The sequence below is a fragment of the Leopardus geoffroyi genome, chromosome A1 (assembly GCF_018350155.1).
Source record: "Leopardus geoffroyi isolate Oge1 chromosome A1, O.geoffroyi_Oge1_pat1.0, whole genome shotgun sequence".
Taxonomy (NCBI): domain Eukaryota; kingdom Metazoa; phylum Chordata; class Mammalia; order Carnivora; family Felidae; genus Leopardus; species Leopardus geoffroyi.
Genome location: NC_059326.1, coordinates 129,595,155 through 129,607,546, shown reverse-complemented (window position 1 = coordinate 129,607,546; position 12,392 = coordinate 129,595,155). Strand labels below are relative to the sequence as shown.

General features: G+C 41.2%; 1 long non-coding RNA gene across 1 annotated transcript; it reads left to right on the top strand.

Moving 5' to 3' along the window:
• The first annotated feature begins 551 nt into the window (after window positions 1–551).
• Window positions 552–5,908, top strand: LOC123602170. The gene is made up of 5 exons (XR_006714414.1): window positions 552–749; window positions 1,537–1,615; window positions 3,349–3,430; window positions 4,961–5,153; window positions 5,604–5,908. It is a non-coding gene; the product is annotated as an uncharacterized LOC123602170 (long non-coding RNA).
• Window positions 5,909–12,392: the final 6,484 nt, after the last annotated feature.

Genomic DNA, 12,392 nt, shown 5'->3' with positions numbered 1-12,392 from the left:
AAGCTGTAATTCAAGCTCAGTTCTGTTTGACCTCACACTGACGCTGGTACCACAATACTGGGGAAGCCCCAGATGCAAGCAGGGCATATTAACTGACGTGATGTTTTAGGAGAGAGTTTAGCACATTAATTAGCACACAGTAATTTTAAAAATTGACACCAGACTTGGAAAAAAGAGATCCATCTGCCACAAATCACAGGAAAAACACCCAGTTTAACTGAAGACCAAAGACAAGGTAGTTTTCTTTAGCATCTTCCACGAGGACAAACAGAAGAGTGTGGTCAGCGAACTTTCCAGTTTGTTGCATGACATGAAAAAAGAGGTGATCAAACTTTCAATATTCTTCAGGTTCCAGCTGCTAACCACTGGTCATAGGTCACAAGGCAGGACCCTCATGAACGGGATTAGCGCCTCTACAAAAGACACCCCTTCCACCGTTGGAGGATGCAATTACAAGAGGGCCCTCCATAGAACCTGGTCATGCTGACATCATAATCTCAGACTTCAAGCCTCCAGATGTTGTTTATAAGCCACGTGATCTGTGGCATTCTGTTATAGCAGCTTGACGCAAGACATACAGTATCCATAATTCAAGTGGATTCATCATTCATTATACTAAGATGATCTGGTGAACAGGCAAAAAGGCTTCTCACTAATGCTCACTGGACTCCGTCTCCTCACTCATAAAACAAAGAGGTTGAAGCCAATGATCTGTAGGTTTCTTTGTGTCTCCAACATTTTGTGCATTGGTGAGTACACAAGTGCATTTTGCAGTATTAGGTTTGACAGAAGATAATTTTGTAGACTTGCCAGGCAGCATGTGAAAACTCAGGGGCTCTTCTGCTGGTCCCTGGGCTTCATAATAACTTGCCCAGCTGTAAAGGGGGACACCTTCCCAGGGCATCTTATTTTTTTCTGATGTAATTTTCTGGTTCTCATGTCCTTTCTTCCACCTTGTTTAGCTTTTATTTTAATGACTTCTCATCAGCAAAGTACAAACCAGCAGTTATCCTTGGATATGGTACTCACTCCAAGGAGAATATTGGAAATTTTTGACTTTTTGGTCTTTTAGTATAGTCAAATCTGAACATTTAAATGTTAAAACACATGAGTTTTCTTTTTCACACATCACTTTAAAATTTCGTCTTTATGTAACAAGATTTTTTGAAATTATGTTGACAAGTAGGTTATGTATCTGTGACTTACACTTTAGGATAGTACAAAGGACTTTATAAAATATTTATTATAAGAAGGACATATTATGGTTGAGGATCACCACTGTAAACGTACCCCGAGGCTAACCTGGTTTGCAATGGGGAGGAAGATAGGAAAGAAACTGTTGTACATTTGCTTAATAATACTCAGGTACTGTGCTTTGCTCTGTATGTTATCTCATTTATGCATGCTAACTTATCCTTCTAAGGTGGCAGGTAGTATTACTTTCCTTTCACAGATGAAGACGCTGGGACTTAAGGAAATTTATTAACTTCTTCATTCCTTCATGAAATATTTTCGTGGCTCCTATGTGCATTGTAGGTGTTTGGGAGAGACAGAAAGGACACAATTTCTGCCATCAAGGAAATATTTGAGTCGAGAGAGATAACAAAGCAAAGCAGTAAGTAAATAAGTCAAGTCACATCGCGTTGGGTGTCATGAAGACAGGTCAATGAAATGCCTTGAGAAAACTTGCCCAAAGTCACATAACCAGTGAGTGGTGGGGGGTCCAAATGAACGAAGACATTGCTTTTTGATTGCAGTAACCACAGCACTACCATTACTAGTATCAAATGACAAGGTCATCACCCCTTCTAACATTGTCTAAAAAGATGCCAGCATGTGTGGATGAAAAACCAGGGAGAAAGCTGTTCAAAGCAACTATTACTAAACATTTTTTTCTTGTTGCCTTCCTGTCAGATGAAGTTTGTCTCTCTCTCTCTATCTCTCTCTCTGCCCTCCTAACACTGTTACAACAGTTTCTGGTTCTGCACTGTGAGATATCTTAGTGTGTGATGTTACCAATACTTATTAAAATGCATTTCTAAGTAAATAATGTTAAATGTTTGTCTGATCTTTTTAAGTTTATTTATTATGGGAGAGAAAGAGATCATGAGTAGGGGAGGGACAGAGAGAAAGAACCCCCAGCAGGCTCCGCACTCATGTGTGGAGTCTGCAGTGGGCCTGGAACTCACGAAACGTGAGATCATGACCTGACCCAAAACCAAGAATTGGACGCTTAACCCAATGAGCCACCTAGGTGCCCCCATTTTCTGATTTCTTAAGTGTGATTTTCAGAAACATCCTCAGTTTTATTCCCCCGTGGAAATCTATCTGTCACACCCAACTTGTAATAAGCACATCCACTCTATGAGATGAGAAGAATGTGTGCTGAAAATCCAGATTGTAGACATTCTTTTTAAAAAAAAATTTTTTTTACATTTATTTATTTTTGAGAGACAGAGAGAGACAGGGCATGAGCAGGGGAGGGACAGAGAGAGAGGGAGACACAGAATCCAAAGCAGGCTTCAGGTTCTGAGCTGTCAGCACAGAGCCTGATGTGGGGCTCGAACCCACAAACCGTGAGATCATGACCTGAGCTGAAGTTGGACGCTTAACCAAGTGAGCCACCCAGGCGCCCCTAGATGTAGACACTCTTAAAAATGAGACAGCAGGGCCTTTGGGCCAGACATCCAGAAAGGTGATTAGACCCTTCCTATGGATATATGGCAGGGAGGTAAATAAAGCCTTCTATTAAAGAAAGGAAAGAAAAGCAACCAACAGGTAAAAAGAGATGACCTATAAACCTAAAGTATATATAGTCTGTGAGAATGCTTGGGAAAAAATTATACAGCTAAAAAACTTGCAAAGTTATGTTCTACCCTGCATTAGAAAACGTAGTGACTTCTAGTCACTTGAAGAGAAAGACAGGTAGGCCTTCAGATGTCTTAAAATTTTGTTCAAGTTATGTATTCCTTTAATAAACTTGGTAATTAGCAAATCTTATGTTTGGTGTTTTTAATCATGATTTCAACTCTCTTGGGAAAAAAAGAATGCAACAGAAAAGACAGCTCTTCTCTATGGGTCCTGGTGACGGCTGCCAAGGAAAGCATCCTCCTGGGCCTCTTAGCTACAGACCCAGCAAGACTTTTGATACTGTGGCTATTTTCCTAAAAGAAAACAGCCTCCCTGGAGAAATCGAAAGCTTCAGGGGGACACAGTCTGTAAGGTCCAGCTTAAAACATAATGACATTCCCACCCAGGCATCATGCAGAGCTCATGTAAGTTCTTAAATTACCTGTGTTTATTGAAAACATGTCAAACATCTAGTTATCTTCTTCATTCATTCTTTAGCTTTTATGTGATATTCTTCAAGATCTTCAGAGATAAATAATATTCAGTGTTGACTATTCGAAATGGCTACAGCAAATAAAAGGTAATTTTATATATATTTCATAGAAATTGTCCCACTGTCATCCTGGACTATTCCTTACCATTATGGATGCTCAATATTTTGACAGAAGCCAATCTAACATTTCTGCTTTAAGTATGTCTCTTTAAAGGCACACTTCTCCCTAAGAGTAATTAACAGTCTTACAATGAACAGCACGGTTAATTTCTCCAGTTGCATAACTTGAATTGATTTCACAAATTTGATAAAATTGAGTTCATAACTTTAAATTGTTTCTGTAATAATTTTTTAGTATTCACCACCAAGTCAGCACTGGTCAGCTCAGACTCTGGGGAATTCAGTATCTATCTCGTACAGTCGGTTCATCTTTTGCAACTATATTGGCCAACTTGCAAATTTATCTGTAGCATGCCTGGATGGTTATGTAGAGAAAACAGCTACTCTCTGGGGGCTAATGTCTCTTCTCCACCAATCAGAATGCAGTTCATGATTCATTAGGTTTGTTGGCTAGATTATTTAACTTAATTCAGTATAAATTATTTAATTCCTAAGGCCTTCCTGGTATTCAATATGAATGAAACAATTATTCCTGGACACAATCATCCAAATACCACCACGCAGTTTTACCAAATCCCAAGCCAGTCGTTAAGTCCATCTATCTGCTGCTTTACATAAACTACTCATGCTGAGTTTTTGAGGGTTATAACATTACTGAAATTGTTTGGATTCAGTAAGGGATTATATGTTATTGTATATTTAATGAGAGAACATCCCAATTACATAGCCATGTGAGAAATCGTAAACTATTGCTAGGTAGCAGTTGTGTCCTTGTTGTGATAGCTTCCTTTCTTTTGTTATCTTTCTCATGGGGAAGGGAGCTCTGTTTTTTTCCAAATGTAATTCTGCTGCTTAGAAGGCTTCCTTTAGTCTAACCATCCCCAGACATCATGGCTATCGGGTCAATGGTTGGTCGAAGTAGCATAGACGGCAGGTCTATTTTCTCTCATATTGGAATTTCTATGACCGTGTCTCTAAACATGGTATGCCATGTCTTAGATTGGGCTCTCTGGAAACAGGTTCGGAGGCAGACAATTTTGTGTGCTTCTTGCAGGGAAGTGAGCAAGTCAGGAGTGGTAGCGGATTTGCACTGCACCCTGCAGCTCTGCTGATCCTACGTGGCACTCGGAGACTGAGATGATCTTTGTATCTCCGTATCATCCAGTCACTGGCTGTGGGCCCCTCTCTGGGAGGAGGCATGGCCCTGTGGCCAAAGGCAATTTCTATCAAAAGTTGTCAGCGGCTGAAGCAGCTGGGGAAATGAGGGGCTCAGTCCTAAGGAGAGATCTTGCAACACCATCGATCCCCTGGCCCCATTCTTAGGAAATCCTGGATAAGGAATATTGACAAAGACTGAGATATGAAGGAACAGCATTCTTTCATTTATACACAGTCTTGGTTTCTTCCTCTCAATAAAGCTCAACTTAAATCTGTAAAAAAAAAAATTACTATCCTTTTTCCTCCTTTTCCTTATCTCCCTCCTTTGTCCTAAACAAGGCCAAGAATGGAATGGAACAAGGTAGACCCCAGAGAATTTCGCCCTGGAGAATAACCAACAGTGGAGCAGCATCGCGCCGTTCCCATGAGACCTAGCTGGAACCTGGGGAGCTGGTGTTGCAAAGGGCTGCTTAGAGACCTGTGAAGAAAAGGGCACTTGGCAAAGGGAAGAAGCTGTTTAGGTTTAGGAGAGGTAGGTTCTAAATGACAATTTGGTTCTTTCCCTCTTACTCCCTACTGAAGCGAGCACAATGCGTTGTGTACTCACACTGGCATTTCCCTGGCTAGCCACACTTGATCACCCCTCCAATCTTAAAGGAGGCTCCTTGCCACTTTCATGTGTTATCAAGGACCACCTTCCCCACCCACACCTCTATCTGTCCTATTGCTTGCTTTCCCATGATCCCTTCTTTCATTTATTTACTCAGTCATTAATCGCTGCATTTATCTATGGACCTCCTCATATGTACCGGTTCTGTTCTGGATAGCATGGTTCTTGATATATTGTCTGGAGCTTTGAATACTTGTTTTGTTTCCTTTTTGGTTCTTGTCTGTTCCTGTCACTTGTACTCACAGCAGGTCCTGATCTTTGCTCTCCAGGTAGGTGTGAGACTCGTCTAGTTCCTTTGTTTCTTGTTATCAGAGTCCACTGATGTCTGCTTGATGAGTCTGGCCTCGTCTCCACATAAGGTCTTTAAATGGTTTCTGAGAACTGCTTTGGCCTCGAGTCAGAACCATTTCCTTGGAACACAGATACTCTGCGGCACCACCTGTGATCCACTGCCACCAAATCCACTGTGAGCAAAGGGCAAATACATCTCCAAATAAACATGTCTATGGCAAGGGCTGAACGGAAAAGCCATCATGGAAGAGGAGCACAACACATCCAAATGTGGAAAAGACAAACAATAAAACTAGACTCACAGCTTGTCTCTGATAACAAATTAATCATTTGACTTTGTGTGCATAGTTATTTGCCTCTCTCCCAGGGAATGAACCTACCTAAAAAAACATTTTACTTTTAGTTTGGAAAACACCTTGATGTTTTGATTTTATTCTGGTCCAGTAGTTCTAGATCCATTTGCTTTTGGCTTTAAGTGGTTCCTTCGGTTGTTTTTGTTTTTAATGTTTGTTTATTTTTGAAAGAGAAACAGAGATGGAGTGTGATCAGGGAAGAGGCAGAGAGAGAGAGAGAGAGAGAGCGAGATACAGAATCCAAAGCAGGCTCCAGGCTCCAAGCTGTTAGCACAGAGCCTGATGCGGGGCTCCAAACCACGAACCATGAGATCATGACCTGAGCCAAAGTCGGACGCTTAACCAACTGAGCCACCCAGGCACCCCTCTTTTTTGTTATTTTAAAGATCTTTTTTATTTTCTTGCTCCAAAATGTTGGATTTTTATTTTATGACTTGTTTCATTGTACGTTCCTTTTCAAAGGGAATAAGTCAACAGATTGAGCACACTTGTTCTGAAGCTTAATACCTATTTAGACTTTTCAATGTATCAATCTACCTTGATGCCAACATGAAGGATGCCAGGGTAACAAGAGCTGTCCTAAGTATGTTGCATGCATTAACTCCTTTAACCACACAATAGCTCCATGGCAGGGCATTGTTATTTTCAATTTATAGATAAGGAAACAGAGGGACAGAGAGTAACTTGCCCTCTCTCACCAGGAAATCCAACTCCAAAGCTATGCTCTCGGCCATTAAGATACACTCTCTGGTTGGAAATGCACTCAAAGATCATTGCAAAGTCCGATTATAATGCCCATTTTGTTTTGAATGCTTTCCTGCTACTCCCTCATGCTATGGCAGACTTCTTCCATGATCTCTGTTCTGTTTATTCAAGCCAGTAGGCCACAGCTGGTAAAAATTCACTTACTATGCAGCTTAAACATAGGAGCCTGCTTTTCTGTCTCACTTCATCATTGACTTTCCATATATTTTCTATTTTCACGCAAAGCTGTAACTGGAGTCCCTTGACTATCTCTGTTAATTTTTTCTCCTTGCCATGTTTCGTTTTTCATTTAAATTTTCTGTGTTATCTGAGTTAGTAAAGATAGAACTTTTATGAAAGACTCAATATCAAAATTAAGTTGCATTGCAAGGTATTATGGGTAAAATTGGAAGGAAGGGCATTAAAAAACCTCCACTGCGGTTCTCTGACTGAGTCTATTTGAGGCTAATGCAATAATCTTGGCTTGATTTATGATTATATATTCTGACGTCTAAAAAGCTATTTGTAAGTAGTTTAATAAAAGGCTATTCCTCCAAATTTCGAATTAGCAGTGAAGGTGATTTCTATTAGAGAAGACATTTGTAGAAGATTTTGTTGTCGATGTTTAATAAAGTGAGTTCTTTTTCTCAATGCAATACACACTGTTGACTTGTCGCACAGCTCTGGGGACCTGATGTTGTATTCAAAGAGTAAATACGTATCTCTGCTCATTGTTTATTTACTACATTTTGGGGTGCATATGGCAAAATTATTTTCCTTACAGTTCCCAGTTCAGTTCTTTCTCTTGATTATGTGTTAAAAATATGTGCATAAGGTTCCTCAATATCTCAGTTTAACAATGTGAATCTCCAAGCTTCTTTTATTAAATGACATTTCCAGTATTTTAATGAGGGTTTGACATTTTCACATGTTACAATTTTGTTTTATTTTTATATTCATTGAAGTGACTTTCATGCTGCCTTTGTGCTGCTGACTTTCGTGCTGTCGATTTACAATTTCTAAAGGTACTTGGAGACACCTTTTCAGAAAGAAGAAGTACATCAAGAAATCATTCAGGATTCTCAGTGTTAGTATTCAGAGGAGTGCATTTTTTAAAAAAATGGCTTGCAAGGCTTTAAGTGTAGGATTTTTGTTCTGCCCAACATCCAAAGCTAGGTTCATTGGAAATGGCAAAAGCCACACATGATTTAGACCAGGGGCTTGCAAATTCAAACAACCAGGGGACCTGGTGGGTGACACAGGTAACTGTGGAGGACTGGAGCAGGCATGTGACCTGCAAAGAGGGCAGCTGCAAATCTGCTCTTTCCAATGGTCACTGTGAGGGGAGATCCAGGGTCCTCTGATTCTTCAGTGTTCTAACAGAATACGAGACTCTGGCTATTTACATGGAATATTCTGAGTTTTAACTTTGGCTATCCCAATTTAGATTTTCTAGCACACAATTAGATACCTGTATTATGTATACAGAGAATGACCAATGCTTCAAAGAGTCAAGAAGGAAAGGTATGGTTGGAGATTGCTTTCAAATGATTTAGAAATGCATAGCCTCATTCTGGGACTCTTTAATTGCCTACTAATGGCAGAGCAGCATATTGACTAAGCAGCACCCTCAGTTTTTAAAGAACCCACAGTCTAGGAGAAGGTCTAAGACACTACAAACATAACTCAATGGAAGGTGAAGTCAGAGAAATTCCAAAAGGGATGCTCAAATGAAATTCAAAGGATGGAAAAGTCACATATGGTTGGTGAGATCAGAGACTGGTTCATGGCTATTGAGATGAACCTTGATGGTAAATATAGGCAGGAGGACATTCCAGAGGGAGGACACAGAGAGATCTGTGTGGAGGCAGGAAACAGGAGCATGGGGATGCTTGGAGAGCCCCACGTCTCCACTGTAAAGCCAGGGGAGCCATCAGCAAGAAGGCAAGCAAAGGAGGTTGCGAGTATGTTACAGAGGGCTGGACAGAGGAATTCATATAAGGATTTTAGTAAACAAAGACAAGCTGTCAATGCTTTTTGACTTGGAGAGTACTATATCTCAGATTTCTTTGTGTGTGGGGCGGGGGGTTAAAAAAATGATGGCAAAACAGGAGAGACAGGACTGGAGATCAGGACTTCAATGTATAAATTTGGAGGGGACCACAAACAGTCAGCCCATAACAAATGAGCATGTAAAGAGTGCAAGAGTTTGTTCCTTTTGCTACTGAAATAACATTGGAGTAATATTACTAATACTTTAATGTACCAAGGATTAAAGTGAATTTAACGGCAGGATGAGAACAAAATGCTAATGTAGCCCATGGCATGCCTTATATAATACAGAGAAAACCATATACTCTGTGCTTTCTTCTATAATAAAACTTACCAGGTCACTAATTAGGTCACAACTCTTGTACCCAGTTTCTAGCAAAGAACCTGGCTCGTAAGTAGGTGCTCAAAAAATGCTGGTAGCATGAATGAAGAATGGTACTAGATGGTTTTTCATTTAAAAAAAAGCCATGTGTTCTGAGCCCCAGCCAATTCTTTCATCAACCCTGAGTTTCTTACCACCACACACAGCTTGTGGCTTTGGACTTGAAGAGCAAAAAGTGAGAGATTATATGGAGATATCAAAGAAGCAGAAGGGAGTTCTCCATAATGGTTTGAACGTAGAGTGGACTTACATCTTACTGGAGGTCAGGTTTTAAAGGCAGAATGCAAAGAAAATGTGTCCTGTAGTGCAAATTACCCTTGAAAACTCTTCAGGAAGGGACTGTGTTGGTGATGTATAAAACATACCTCTTTTTCTTCCAGCACTGAACAGCCCACTGCTTTCTTCTGTTCAGCACAGGTTGAAGTTGGTTTGAATTGAAGGGTTATATTTTATGAAAAAAATATACTCTTAAATGCTAGAATTAACCCCATGTGGTGATATGCTGTCACTATAAAAAGCACCCCAGGACTGAGATGGCCCAAGAATGGCAATTTTCTACCTCCTTTCTCAGTCTCATGTTAGGATATATGACCTTGAGTCGAATGGTGGAAGGGGATCTCATTCTCTCTCTCTTCTGCCCACCCCTCTCAAGTCTTATTTGGCCCAGAATGTGGGGGGGCTGGTTTCTATCAGCTTACAATATACATATGATTTCTCTCTGCCCATAAGTAGGGGAGCTGAATTGTATCTGGGCATAGCACAAGAGCTTGCTGCTTGTGCTCATCAGAATAAGCATCACCTACCACTTGCAGAGACATCTGCATGCAGAGACATGCTTGCAGAGACATCATAAGGAAGTGAGCCAGACAGGTGTGGATCAATTCCCTGACAGTGGTCAGAACAACATCAGGATGGGGACAACTGGCATTCAGTCATGGGAAAAGTGGAATCATGTCCACATATTTTGATTTCAAGGATCTTCAAAGGACCCTGGGCATCACCCTCTGCTAAAGGCATAGTGGAAGGACCTTGGTTTTTGGAGAAAGGACATCAATGGTGGAATCCTAGTCTCGCTTCCTTTTTCCCCCTCATGAATATCTACTATCTTTCCCAGCTTTACTGAGGTATAATCAACAAATAAAAATTGTTTATATAGTACTTAAGGGATACAACATGTTCTATGCATAAAGATTGTAAAATGATTGCTACAATCAAGCTAATCATCCATCATCACACAGTTACCTTTTTTTGTGGTGAAATCACGTGAGATCTACTCCTAGCAAATTTCACGTTAACAATACAGTATTACTTACCATAGTCACCATGCTGTGCACTAGGTGTCCAGGACCTATTCATACGGCATAACTGAAACTTTCTACTTTTTGACCAGCATCTTTCTGTCTCCCAGCCTGGCAACTACCATTCTACCCTCTACCTCTATGAGTTGGACTTTTTCAGATTCCACATGTGAGATCACGCAGTATTTGTCTGTGTCTGACTTACTTCTCTTAGCGTAAGACGCTCCAGTTTCATCTATGTTGTTGCAAGTGGCCTTTTTAAAGGCTGAGTGATATTCCATTGCATGTACGTTTTTATCTATTTTCTTTGTCTGTTCACCCATCAACAAACACTTAGGATACTTCCATATCTTGTTGACCTCCTCTCTTTTGATTGTGAGATCTTTGGCAGAGTCTCTGAGCAATTATTAGGTGGATAATAGGGATATGGTGAAGATCAAATGAGAAAATGTATAGAAGGCATTTAACTCTGGGCCTGGGACATGCTAAGCCACCAAGACACGGTAGCTTTCTAGTTGCTTCTTACCCACGTGAGCACACCTTATTTATGAAGTGGGGATGGGAGTCTGATAAAGAAAAAACAACAAACAGAAAGGAACGATGGCCAATACCACTTAGGTGCCATGCGATCAGACATAATTAATGGACTGGCAAGAGGGGGTAATCAGTGTACAGAGCCCTGGACTGTGGGTCAAGAGACCTGGCTCCTAATTCTGGGTTTCCCTTGGCTAAGTCCTCTCTCTTCTCTGTTTCCTTGAGAGAGATACCTTCCAGTTCTGAGATACTCATGGCATGTCTTTCCTCAAAAACTTTTTCAATGATGCTCTAATATCTTCCAGATCAAACCCATTTCTTTGGCTGAACTCAAAGGTTCACCACAAAATACCTGTAGTCTCCCTTTGCAGAATTTTTGTCCTCTCTCATTTTAGAAAACCCAACACAATGGTCTCTTCCTTGTTTGTTTCCTGCATTTTCACCTCTTTTCCCTTTGTTCTTCTTGTTTCTCTGTCTGCAATCTCTGCCCCTCTTTGCCTGTGAATATTCTTCTCATCCTTCCCTGCATACCATGCAGTATCATTCCTGTGAAGCTTCTCTGTAACTCTTCAAAACATCTGGGCTGTATTTTTCTGTGGGGTCCCAATCACTGCTCTTTAGGTGCCAACTGGCAATGGAGGACAGGAGGCTCCCTGACACCTTGTAACCACATATCTGATCATTCCTGCAAGTTCTACCATTACAGGGGCCTATGTGGCATCAGATCAGCAGGGAAATGTATGGGCTTGGCTGGTAATTGAGGTAAAGACCCTTTAAACGATGCTTCTGCAAGGCTCTGGAAGTGCTGTGATTCACAGCAAGGTTCTGGAAACAGTGAGGCGTAGATGACATTTCTTTTAAGCAATATGCAAAATTTCCCCCAGAGGAAAGAGATTAGAAGACAACATTAATTATTCTCAAGACTGTGAGTCCTGATTTTCACTAATTACTTAAATTTGCCACCTGCCTCTTCTGACTGGTGACATTCCACTGGTAAGAATCTGGACGTGCAGAGACAAAAATCCTTCCTTCTGAAGGGGCCTGCTGGGTCTCTCCAACATGTCACATGTGCAAGAAGCAGAGCAACAACTCAACCCCTCCAGGGAGGAGGTCTGGGTCTAGGACCCTCAACCACCATTTCTCATCAGTGGAAGAATTCAGGAAATTCATCTTACCATCAAGTGGAGCTGCACTTCCTGGGTTCCAAACCTAGCCCCTACCCGTCCACCTGGCTGGCCTCATGACCTTGGGGAAATCATCTCACCTCTCAGTGTGCAGGGCTTTGGCTAGATTTGAAGACAGTTAGACAAAAAGCCTACCTCTGCCCCTCTTCCCTGAGCTCCCTGGGGATATTGTCCACCTGGTCTGGCAGGGCCAGAACTGGACTGGTCCTAGAAATACCCATTCCAGAGGAGAGAGAGGAAGATGGCAGCGTAGGAGGACGCTG